Below are 13786 nucleotides of genomic sequence, written 5' to 3'. Positions count from 1 at the left end.
TGGAGGGAAGGCCATGACTGGTTTCTGTGGATAATAATTCCTCTGCATGGCTCTCTGATGAGGCCATCTTCTATCATCTTCCTTTGGCAGAATGTGTCTCCGATGCATTCTGTATTTCTGGAGATAACTAGCTACATTATGCGTTATGAACTACATGCTGCCAAATATTCCTGAGCTTGTCCTCGGACAGTGGTTTTCGAAGGAACTCAACTGCACCGAGTGCTATGCACTTCATCATGGTGCTCAGGCAATGGATGCTTGAAATCATAATGGTGGGTAAAAAAAAAACAAAATATATACAAGTCCAAGACAAAGATGCCTCACGACGAATATGACGAAGGTCCTCATCCATTTTTTTGTTAGACCAAATTAATGAAACGGTGCAAGGAACCAAAGCACAAGCGGAAAGATAACAGACAAAAACATCCGGTGAAATAATACCCAGAAAAGAAAACTTAACGTTAGATGTGAGCGTATCTGAATGCACCAGATATCCTCCCAAACTTCCCCTGATTTCTTTTCGTATCCCCTCTGCCGCTTGCTCCCCTCTTTTTTCCTTCAGCTCCTGAAAATCCAGACCTCCCCCTCCACCCTCTGCTCTCGGAAAACCAGCACCTACTCTGCTGTTCCTCCTCTCAGCAGGTCGCCAAAGGTTGACATCTCAACCTTTACAGATGTCACTCTGTTTCCATTGTTTTTTCCTCAAGGTGCTTTTATTTGGTTTGAATTTTTTAGCATACTCTCCCTTCTATGTATGCATCAAGAGATCTAAATTGTAACCCTTTTTTGATATCTGTATATTGGGTCTTACTTCGCCCATAAAAATAAAAATAAAAACAAGCACAAAAAGGGAAAGAAGAAACTGCCTTTTTTTCAAATGATATTGATGCACAAAGATAAAACATAGGCATTGTACTAACTATTTGCTGAACATTACAATTTATTAGTTTCAGAACAGGCTCCACACTTGTATTGAGGGCTGGCTGTAAGAGAGGACCAATCACCAGCCCTGGATTTATGGCAACAAGGTCAAGCTTGTTCTCTTTTGCAAATTTCCAAGCAGCCTCCTCAGCCAAGGTCTTTGAAAGCATATACCAAAGGTGGTAGAATCAAACATTTACTAAACATGTAAGAAAAATCATGTCAATATCTTGATGCATATCATATTTTCAAGCATATATATCTTTGTTTATTTTCTCTTTTTCTTTTCCCTCTCCTTGAGCTTGGGATTCCAAAATGCAGACAGAGAAATATAACCTATGCATTTTTAATTTATTAAAAGAATCAAGTTCAAAATGCTTGCTAACAAAGTCGAAGGCAACCGTATTACCTTTAGATATTACCATCAAAGAAAAGAGTGGAAAGTCCAAACTTGTATTTGGTTCAAGAAAGAATATATTGAAACAACTTCAATTCAATGAAAAATGGATATAGAAGTACTCCTTTCTATTCCCATATGATAACAAGTAAGACTCAAAGATTTTGAGAACATGAACATGAGTATGCTCTTGAAGAAGTATTTGAAGATTGACAACCTGAAAGCTACTTTTGCATGGTAAAGGAAGCAAAAAGTTAAGAGGAAAAAATGGAAAGAAAAAATTATGGTTCACATGTTTTATGAACAATACCTACCCATTCCAAGTTCCAGGTTCCAGGTTCCAGGCTTAAGCTCAAATACATGCTAAAATCTTGAGGACATGAATTATATTATATCATCTTCCTAGTAACTTTATCCTTTAATTGCTAAATCTTTTGCACACAAAAGTTGAAGAAGGAAAACTTGCAAAGGAGACAACATCCACAGAAAAGAGCAAAAATACACACCTTCAATTAAAACACAACCATATGCCAAAATATAATATTACCTTTACTTTATACAAACTAAAAGAAACTCCAACTATACAAATTTAAACCAATCAAAATTTTCATTTTTCTTATTTAATAATATATATAGCATATCAACAATTCTAAATTTACAAATAAACAAGTCATTTTAGTCTTGAATGATATATTCAAACATACGCTTAATAAATAATACAAATTCTTCTTCCAAATGCAACCATGATGCAAATGCTTACAGACAATCACACAATACATTGTCAATATTCTCGAGCTTTCACTGAAGGATACACGTCTGTATTGAAATACACTCCCCATTCGAAGTCTTCCCGGGGTAAACTTTTGGTTCTTTCACCCTACAGATCTCACTCCTTTCTTAATTCGCCTCACACGGGCCTTCACTTTTCATTACTATTTTTTTTTCTTTTTCAATTTCATGCATTTTTCACAGTTTTTATCATTTCTTTCATACAACCATGATGCAAATGGAATGTCATGAGGTTAATTACCCTCATTCACAAGTAGCACCAATATCACATAAATTTTTCAGCTAGTCCAAATATCATTGAAATTACAATCATACTACAATTCCATAATTTTCTAACAATTTCAATAATTCCAATTATCAAATATAATTATTTTCTTCACACTAAAATTATCAAAAGTAACCAAATAATTTCCAATAATTCAAATCTCAATTAAACATAACATATACCAAAATTCCATAATTTTCCAACAACTCCAATACTTTCTTATAATCAAATATAATTATTTTTCCACAATAAAATTACCAAAAATATTTCAATAATTCTAAAAAAAAAAATTCCACATATCAATAAATTATTTTTTTTTTATATAAGTAAAAGGATTGTATAAAAAACCACCTAAGCAGTGGCTTAAAGATTACAAGAAAGAAAACACCCCCTACACCCTAACTAAAAGCCAAGGCTAGAGGAACAACCCAATCCACACCCTTAACGGGTTCCCACCCAACCAACAAAATCAACTAAGGTCGAGGGACCATCTTTTATAGACAATTTCGTCTCCGACCAAAAAAAATATACAAAAGAATACTTAAGCATTTGAATTGACAGCTCTTCTTCCTCAAAAGCAACTTTGTTCCTTGCTTTCCAAACCATCTAAAAAAGACACAAAGGACTTGCTCTCCAAACACCCTTCCTCTTTTTTCCAACAAAAGACCCATTCCACCCCAACAATGTCTCCTTAACAGTGGCTAGTAGCACCCACTACACGCTGAACATAAAGAAAAGCAATGCCCAAAGAGTCCTTGTCTTTACACAGTGGAGGAGAATGTGATCTATTAATTCTTCATGCCTTTGAAAAATGTAACATTTGTTCGTTAGAGTCCATCCTCTCTTTTAAAGTTGATCCAAGCTAAGAGTCTTCCCCCAAGTTGCTTCCCATAAAAAAAAAAAAAACTCACTCTAGGCTACACATAGACTTTCCAAATGGTCAATGAAGGGAAAGAGGCTAGAGAGCCTGATACTAAGGATTTGTATAGAGACTTAACTGAAAACTTTCCACATTTAGTTTCTCTCCAAATCACCCTATCATCCACTACTTGTTGAACACTCTTTCCATTTAAGGCAAAAAAGAATCTACAAACCTCACCTAACTCTCAATCATTAAACGATCTAGAAAAAAGCGGGCTCCAACTCCCCCCACCCTCACTGCAACACCACATATCTTTAACCCAAGCATCCTTGAAAACAGCCAAAGCAAATAAGGAGGGAAAAGAAACACAAAGGAGTTCATCCCCACACCCAATATCTTTCCAAAATTTTACCCTTTGCCCATTCCCCATAACAAAAAATAGCCTACTTTTTACAACATCCCAATCCTTCCTCCACGATCCCACACCATACCTCCCTCCCCCTTGCTTCCTTAGAACACCATCCCCCTTGCTCCTCCTCATACTTTCCCCTAATCACTTGATTCCAAAAAGCCTCTCTCTCAATAGCAAATCTCCAACTCCATTTACACAAGAGAGCCTTATTGAGGAGAGGAAGACACTTTACCCCCAACCCCCCATTACTCTTCTCAAGGAAACCCCCCAAGATGAGTCTTCCTTTCAAGGGCCCCACCTCCCCACAAAAAATCCCTCTGAATCTACTCTAACCTCAATCTGAATTTTCTGGGCATAGAGAGCATAGAGATATAGTAAATGGGCATACTCGCCAACCTACTTCGAATCAAAGTGATCCTACCTCCATTGGAAATGTATTGGCTTTTCCATCTAGCCAATTTCTTTCTCATTCTGTTCTCCACTCCATCCCAAACAACCAACTATCTATGAGGCGCACCTAATGGCAATCCTAAATAAGTGGTCAGAAGACTTCCAACCTTACACCCAAGAGTTGCAACCAACTCCTCCGCATTTTTGACATTACCCACCGAAATTAGATCACTTTTATCCAAATTAATTCTCAATCCCAACATGGCCTCAAACCACATTAAAATCCAACTTAAATACATCAATTGCTCCTTGGAAGCCCCACAAAAAACCAAAGTGTCATCAGCAAATAGTAGGTGAGACACCTGAACCCCCTCACCACCCCTACTCATCGCCTTACACGCTAACACAAAACCCCCATCTACTGCACTCCTTAAGAGACTACTAAAAGCTTCCATAATAATCACAAAAAGGTACAGAGAAAGAGGATCCTCCTGCCTTAAACCTTTGGAGTTTTGAAAAAATCCTGAAGAAAACCCATTAACCAAAACAAAAAAGTTGACTGTGGAGATACACCACTGCACCCACCTGATCCATTTCTCCCTAAAACCCATCATGCTCATGACTGAAAACAAGAAGGATCATTCCACATGATCATACGCTTTTTCTATATCTAGTTTACATATCACCGTCCCTTTATTGTTCTTTAAGATCGAGTCTATAACCTCATTAGCAACAAGGACAGCATCTAGAATTTGTCTTCCTTCCAAAAACGCATTTTGAACCTTAGAGACCACCTTACCCACCACCATTTTTAACTTATTGGCTAGAACTTTAGCCAACCACTTATACAACCCTCCCACCAAACTAATAGGCCTGAAATCCCTTAAATCTTTCGCCCCCTTTCTTTGGGATCAAAACAATGAAAGTTGGATTCAGACTTTTAACAAACTGGCTATCGTTATGAAAATCCCTAAAAAACCCCAAAAACCCCATGACCTCCTCCTTCACGAAATCCCAAGAAGATTGCCAAAAAGCCATAATAAATCCATCAGGCCCAGACTCTTTATCCCCACAAAAGCCTTTAAGAGCTTCCAACACCTCCTGCTCTACGGCTCCTCCAGCCTAGCTGCATCCATAGCCTCCAACCTCTCAAAAGACATCCCCCTTATACTGGGTCTCCAACCTCCAATAGCAGACAACAATAATTTAAACTCATTCACCACCACATCTCTAATCTCATTCTCCTCAGTTAACCAAGAACCATTTATTTTGACCCAAGATAACATGTTCCTCCTCTTGTGAGTAGTAGCCATCTTATGGAAGAAACTAGTGTTCCTATCCCCCTCTCTCAACCAAACTTCCTTTGATTTCTGTTTTCATGAAATTTCTTCCAAAAAAGCCCATTTTTTAAAATCCTTTTTTGCTCCATTCCTTGCATCCGCCTCTTGAACAGAAAGAGGTCGGGTTAATTCTACTTTGTCCCAAAAAATCCACCTGATTCAAGGCCATAGCCTTATTGACCTCCACTTTACCAAATTCCAATCTATTCCAGTCTCTTAACAACGACTTCAGAGTTTTCAATTTAGTTGCCAACACAAAGCTAGTAGACCCACTAAAATTGAGCCCTACCCACCACGTCTGCACATTTTCCTTGAAACCCTCTTTCTTCAACCACATATTTTCAAACCTAAAAGGCATCGGTCCTCCCCTCACTCCTCCCCCATCTAAAAGAATTGGGAAATGATCCGAAATCGACTTAGGTAGGACACTCTGCACAGCCTTAGAAAAATGCCCCTCCCACTCATTCGAGACCAGAAACTGATCAATTCTTGAATGAGATTGATTATTCAATCCACCATTCCAAGTGAAAAAGCCTCCGTGCAAAGGCAGATCCCTCAACTCTAAATCCTCGATGATCTCTAAAAATCTCCTCATTGAAGAAGTTAATCTACCTCTCCTACTACTTTCCACAGGGAACCTCACCATATTAAAATCACCTGCCACGCACCAAGGTCTACCCCATAACCCTCTCACCGCACCCAATTCAGCCAAAAAATCCACCATTTTTTTCTTCAACGTAGGCCCATAGACCCAAGAGAAATGCCAACAAAAATCATCCTCACAGCTTTTGAATCTGCACGACACTGAGAAAGTCCGCATTTCTGCTTCCAATAATTGTAACACCCTCTTATCCCAGAACACCAACACTCCACCAGAAACTCCCCTCGAGTTTAGGACCTTCCAATTTAGACATCTTCCCACACCGAGGCTTCTGACTATCATCCTTGACATCTCCTGCATCTTAGTCTCCTATAAGCACACCAAATCCACCTTTTGACCCTTAATCACCTTTATTTTCTCACAATCATTAGCCTCTCTAACATTCCAGGATAAAATTCTTAATTTTATATCACCAACCTCAAAAATCCCCTCATACCTCCCAGAACCCACAATTTCATAATTTTCCAACAATTCCAATAATTCCAATAATAAATTATAATTGTTTTCTTCACACTAAAATTGTCAAAAGCAACCAAATAAATTTCTTATAATTCAAATTTCAATTAAACATAATCTATACCAAAATTCCATAATTTTCCAACAACTCTAATAATTTTCAATAATCAAATATAATTATTTTTCCACAATAAAATTACCAAAAATATTCCAATAATTCTCAAAAAAAAATCCACATCAATAAATTATAAATTTATATAATTTCTAACATAACAACAATCATTAAAAAATATTAACCAATATTCCGATTAAAAAAAATTTCACAACCACAACAATTTGATAAATTCTATCACGGGAAAAACAATTAAATACCAACAATTCTAATATTTTTCTCTTGCATTGAACTTTCATTCACTTTCCATTTAACATTTTTTAAGCAAATCCAAATCATTTACACGTTTAGGGTTTCTAAAAACAACCTAAATGAAAACTATACAACGATCTACCACAACCCAACAACTCACCCATTTTCATAGAGTTTTTTGAAAGTAAATAAAATCAAAATGAAAAGCCCAAAAACTGTCGAGAGATAAATTTAGGAAAAACACACCCCTACCAGTACAGAAAAATCCAACAGTGGGATCGAAAATCCAACTTTGTAGAAGTGTTCACCACGTTAAAGACTATCACCGTCTAAAATTTCGTCACAATTGGAGGTTGTTTCACTATCGGATCGACGGAAGCATGTGACGGAGAACTCCTTTGCGTCTTCCCTGCATCTCTTTCTCCCTTCATTTCTTTCTTTCCTTTTTCTTCTATCTCCCGGCGCCACCAAGCCACTTATGGTATTTATATATATTAAACAAATTTGAAAATGTCATGCACGTCCTTTCTCTTAATAAATTAAAACTATTATTCCTTAATTTGCCTTCCCTAATTATCAATTATACCCAAAATATGATTTTTCACCTCACGAAAAATATTATCGTATTTGTAATTTAATTTATACAAGCCTGCTCTTCAAAAACTATAATTTAACTATAATACCTAAAGCATTTTTACTCTAAAATTCACTTAAAACATGATATAATTAACTATTAACAAAATTTAATTTCATAAAAATATTAAATACATAAAATAATTTTTTTGGCAACCAAAAAGTTGAAATTTGTAATAACCTTTAACCCATTAATTTTACTAATATTTATTTACCAACAAAAATTTAAGTAATATTCTAAAACTTAATTCCATAAATTAATTAGTAATTCAACTTATCAAAAAACAATTTCTCAACTCTTTGTTATAACTTTGATTTAATTTACTTCATTTGTCAAATTATTTCATCGCATCAAAATTTCAAAAATTAAATTCATAAAATTCATATTTAATTAATTTATCCCTTTTGCATTTTTTTTTTCTAAATTCACATATCATAATTTACTCTTAATTTAATTTCAATTCAACTTCGTTTAATGTTTCCTAATTCTATAAAGTTTAATTCCAATTATAAAAATCAAATTGATTCTTTATAAAATTAAATTCAATTTCTTTTTAATTATCCATTATAACAGTTTAATGTAATATAATTTTTTACCAAGTTTTTCTTACTATGATTTTTTTATAATTACCCGATAATAATTAAATTAATTCTCATAACATACTTAATATTCAAATTTTCAAAACCTAATCTCAATTATTTGATGGTTAATTTTTTCTCAAAATCTAAATTTAATTTATAAAATTCCCACTCTTTACATTTGACATGGCAAAATTTTCAAACTATTGACTTTTGACCAACTTTTCCAAAATCTCTCCTAATTAGATACTAACACGTGGATCTTCACCACTTTTTTTTACCATTTGACCCACAATTTTATAAAATACTTTATGCTCTAAAATTTGACGTGTCCTTAAAAACCTTGGTATTACATGACTACTCTACGAGCCTCATCCATTTTACTTTAATCCTCGTTCTTCTAAGAAGAGCATAATCGAACTTCTTAATATTCTAGTCATGCTTCTATTTGGGCGTTTTTTCTATTACAGAGTTTATATTCTTATCAAAATAATGTTTTCCTAAGCTTTCATTCTTCACATTTCCATTTAACATGAAAGTTCTGCTTATTTATGCCACAGATGATCCAAAGAAGGCAAAACACTTGCTTGCACTTGAAGGTGCTAAAGAAAGGCTTCATTTGTTCAAAGCAAACTTACTTGAAGAAAGATCCTTTGATTCTGTGGTTGATGGATGTGATGGGGTATTTCATATAGCATACCCAGTTGTTCTGATTGTTGATGACCCCCAGGTTTATCCTACATTGTTTCCATCCATACACTGTAAAATTTAGTCTTGTCTATATTCTTTTCCAATCAATTACTGATCTTGAAATTAGTAACTAATCATAAACCATTACTTTGCATGATTCTTCTCTCTGTATGTGGTCTTGTCAACTGATCCAATGGTAGTGAATGTTGATTTCATTAAACCAATACAACGGAGGAAAATATTTAGGATCCATATAATGTGACTTATGTTTGCTTCTGTACGTAATTATTAGCTTTTTGTCAGCTTAGCTTCATTGAACTAGTTATGTGGAGACTCGTTTTATCTGTTTCTCCGCGTTTCAGGCACAACAAATTGACCCATCACTGCAAGGAACAATAATGTTCTAAGATATTGTGCAAAAGTGCCATCTATCAAAAGAGTGGTTGTAACATCATATATGGCTTCAGTTGCATTCAATGGGAAACCTCTAGCTCCTGATGTGCTAGTTGATGAGAGTTGGTTTTCAGATCTAGTTTTCTGTGAGAAATCAAAGGTGCTTATGTGACATGATTTCCCATCACATACTATCTCTTTTCCATGTTCTTGTTTGTGGCTTTACAAAATGTTTCCTTTTCATGGCTTTCACTTCTTTTAGCCTGCAGAAGTAGCTGCCAATTGGTCATGCCTCCTTGTTTTTACACTTCTACTAGCTAGCTTAGGGTTAAATAACACGATGGGAATGGAAGGGGTAAATAACTCTCCCTGTATTTTTCTAAGCCTCCCATTAGACTAAATAATCCTTCCATGTATGCCTATTATTTCATTAATACGACGTTGGTAGCTGTCTGATGTCACGCCCCAAGACCCATTCCAAGGGCGTGACGGTCATTTCACACCTCAAACCCGAAGGCTTAAAGTATAATCTGATCCGAACAATCATATTGTAACTAGATGTTACCAATTACCAAATACCTGTTCAGAGTAGCGGAACAAAATCTAAATTCCTCAAAATTCAATTTCCAAATAACTTCCAAATATCAAATGATCCAAATGAACATAACTAACAGTTAAACAAAATCCAACATAAAATCCTAAGTCAAATCCTAATGATGACCATTCTTCAGCCTAGCCATCACTCCTCACCCGAACTAAGAGTACCTGAAAATTTTCAACAATTGGGAATGAGCTCACAGCCCAATAAGGAATATTAATGCAATTCATGGATCAAATATTTTCATTTCAAATAGGAGATATCAATTTTTTTTTTCTCATCAAATATCAGAGTTTCAAAAATACCAATATATTCAAAATTCAACCAACCAATTTCATATCAAATTCAAACACTTTCACATCAGACTCAATCAAATCCATTCAATTTTTTTCATTACTCTGGTTATCAAATGTCAAATGCCCAGTTAGGTGGGACTTTTCAAATGGGTGGCTAGCCTCAAATTGTTCCTGGTGGACGAAACCAAACACTACTAGTACTAGTAACCTCTAACCAAACCCCTAGAGGCTGGGGTTCAAATCAATTACATTCCCACCATGAAATGTAAAGGTCAACTATTATATCCCGTTGACAGGGCCGAATAGTCAACTATTATATCCCGTTGACAAGGGCCAAATAGACCAGAGTGATGTTTTTGTTCAAGTATTCAAATTTACACAACATAATATCTCCATATTTTGTGTCATAAATAAAACAAAATATTCCAACATAATATTCAGTGCAAAACAATTTGATCCATGCATGGTAACAAAATATCATTTTCTTTTCCACAATTCAAAATAACATATAAAATAATTTAATTTTATAAATATTGCATTAACTTCCCTTACCTCAAAAGAAGTCCTTGAAAGCTTGGGAGAAGAATAATTCTGAAAAAAAATATAATCTACTCTTCACCTAATATAACATAAGAGAAACAATTATTACTATTTATCTATAATTTAACTAATCTATTCCTTATTTAAATAAAACTAATAAATTCCCAATTTATTTCTAATAACACACTACTAATTTAATTAAATTACAATTTTATTTCATTATAAAACTCTATATATATATATATATTTTGCTAAATCTATTATTACTATTATCTTAATTATAAATCTAAAATTAAATATTATTATTTTAATTAATCAATTCAAAAGCCACCTAACCATCCCTCGGGTACACACCAAAAAGTAAGGTTTTTCCACCCAACCATTCCTCGGGTACACACCAAAAAGCAAAGTTTTTTTTTTTTTTTTTGTCTAATGATGATTCATTATATATATATATATACATACATATACATGCAGACTGGCACACGCACACACTTTTTTTTTTTTTTTTTTTTTTTTTTTTTTAATGCTTCCAGTAGCACAGTACGCATGCCCCCCCCTTTTTTTTTTTTTCCTTCCTTCCTTCCTTCCAGTGCACACGCGTTCTTCCTCCTTTTTATTTATTATTATTATTATTATTATTATTATTTTTTTTTTTTAATTAACCCTAACCTAAAATCAAAATATTCCAAGCAAAATTTTTTTTTTTTTCCTAATAAAACTTAAGATCTCCCAAATTCCAATACTAAAATCAAAATATTAAATTTTACTATTTGATATTAAAACGAATTAAAAAAAATAATCTAACCCTAATCTAGATTTGGGGTTTTCCAAAAAAAATATATCTAATGTGTTTGAAATTAACTAATGAATCTAAAATATTAAACCAGGGGTTAGAATCTTACCTATAAAGATTTGTTCTTCAACCCTGAAATCTGACTCCAACCTTACGTTCTCTGGAATTCTGCGAACAGGAACTCTATTCAGAAAAGAAGGGAAATAATAAAATTTCTAATTTATACCTAGGGTATTTATTCGTAAAATTACACTTTTACCCCTCTTCCACTTTATTAAATTAATTAATTAATTAATTTAATTAGTAATAACAATTTCCTAAATTACCCTTAAAAGAAAATGCCCGGGTGTTACATCCTCCCCTCCTTAACAAAAGTTTAGTCCTCTAAACTTGACATACCTGAGTCTTGAAATAATTGAGGATGCTTTTCTCTCATCTCTTCTTCTAACTCCCAAGTGGCCTCTCGGATACTATGATTGCTCCACTGGACCTTTACCAACTTGACAACAGCATGTCGTAGTACCTTATCCATCACATCCACAATTTGAACGGGTACCTCTTCATAGGTCAAGTCCTCAAAAATTTGAATAGGCTCCAACTCCACAACATGAGAAGGATCATAAATATACTTCCTTAGAGTCGAAACATGAAACACATTATGAACCTTAGACAGGCTTGGGGGCAAGGCTACTTTATATGCCAAAGTGCCTACTCTTTCTAATATTTCAAACGGACCCACAAAATGAGGACTAAGTTTTCCTTTTCTCCCAAATCTCATCACAGACTTCATAGGTGAAACTTTCAAGAACACATGATCACCCACCTCAAACTCCAAATCTCGCCTACGCTGATCAGCATAACTCTTATGTCTACTTTGAGCTGCTTTTAATCTTTCTTTAATCAAAGCAACTTTTTCAACAGTCAACTGCACAAGTTCAGGTCCCAAAAGTTTCCTTTCTCCAACATCATTCCAACAGATAGGAGATCGACATTTCCTACCATACAATGCCTCAAAAGGTGCCATCCCAATGCTAGCTTGAAAACTATTGTTATAGGCAAACTCTACTAAAGGTAAATGATCATCCCAATTACCTTGCAGGTCCAAAATACAAGCTCTCAACAAGTCTTCCAAAACCTGAATTACCCTTTCTGATTGGCCATCAGTTTGAGGATGGAAAGCAGTACTAAAACTCAACTTAGTGCCCAAAGCTTTTTGTAGACTATGCCAGAATTTAGAAGTGAAACGAGGATCTCTGTCAGACACTATAGAAACTGGTACTCCATGCATTCTCACAATCTCCTTCACATAAAGAGAAGCTAAACGATCTAAAGAAAAGTTGACTTTCATAGGCAAAAAGTGAGCAGACTTTGTCAACCGATCAACAATTACCCAAATAGCATTATTACCCCCTAAGGTTCTTGGCAATCCTATCACAAAATCCATGGTAATATGCTCCCACTTCCACTCAGGAATAGCAAGTGGCTGTAAAGACCCTGCTGGTCGCTGATGTTCAGCCTTCACCTGTTGACACACTAAACACTGAGCCACAAATTGTGCAATATCACGCTTCATACCTGACCACCAATAGTTTTGCCTCAAATCCTTGTACATCTTTGTCCTTCCTGGGTGTATTGCAAACTTGGAACAATGAGCTTCCTCTAAAAGCTCCCTCCTTAAGTCTTCATCATTTGGGACACAAAGTCTAGTCCCAAATCTCAAGATCTCATCATCTGACAAAACAAAATCAGGCTTACTGCCCCTCTTAACTTCCTCTATAACTTACACTAATCGAGAATCATTCTTTTGTAGGGTCTTAATTCTCCCAACTAAGTCTGGTTGTACTCTGAAATTTGCTACAAGTGCTCCTAAGCCCATAACTCGAAAGTGGACTTGTAAACTCCTCAACTAACTGCCTTTGACAACCTCTAATAGCTGTTAGAGAACCAACTGACTTCCTACTCAAGGCATCAGCTACAACATTCGCCTTCCCAGGATGATACTGAATAATACAATCATAGTCCTTAAGTAGTTCAATCCACCTCCTCTATCTCATGTTCAATTCCTTTTGGGAAAATAAATACTTCAAACTCTTATGATCTGTGAATATCTCACAAGTTTCACCAAAAAGAAAATGTCTCCAGATCTTAAGTGCAAAAACCACAGCAGCTAACTCCAAATCATGAGTAGGGTAGTTCCTTTCATAAGGCTTCAACTGTCTAGAAGCATAAGCTACAACTCTCCCATGCTGCATAAGAACACAACCCAAACCCTGATGAGAGGCATCACTATACACCACAAATCCTCCTGAACCTGAAGGGATGGTCAAAATAGGAGCTGACACTAATCTATTCTTCAACTCTTGGAAGCTACATTCACAATCATCAGACCACTCAAACTTAACTC

The 13786-nt window shown here is 35.1% G+C and overlaps 1 long non-coding RNA gene across 1 annotated transcript; it reads right to left on the bottom strand.

The window, feature by feature from the left end:
- Positions 1 to 850: 850 nt before the first annotated feature.
- On the bottom strand, positions 851 to 7319 carry LOC132254985 (uncharacterized). Its single transcript, XR_009467464.1, has 2 exons — positions 7110 to 7319; positions 851 to 1120 (listed from the first exon to the last, which is right to left on the bottom strand). It is a non-coding gene; the product is annotated as an uncharacterized LOC132254985 (long non-coding RNA).
- Between the last annotated feature and the right edge of the window lie 6467 nt (positions 7320 to 13786).

Source organism: Vitis vinifera, chromosome 13 (genome assembly GCF_030704535.1).
Source record: "Vitis vinifera cultivar Pinot Noir 40024 chromosome 13, ASM3070453v1".
NCBI lineage: Eukaryota > Viridiplantae > Streptophyta > Magnoliopsida > Vitales > Vitaceae > Vitis > Vitis vinifera.
Note: the sequence above shows the minus strand (reverse complement) of the source record. Positions and strands in the feature narration are given on the sequence as shown.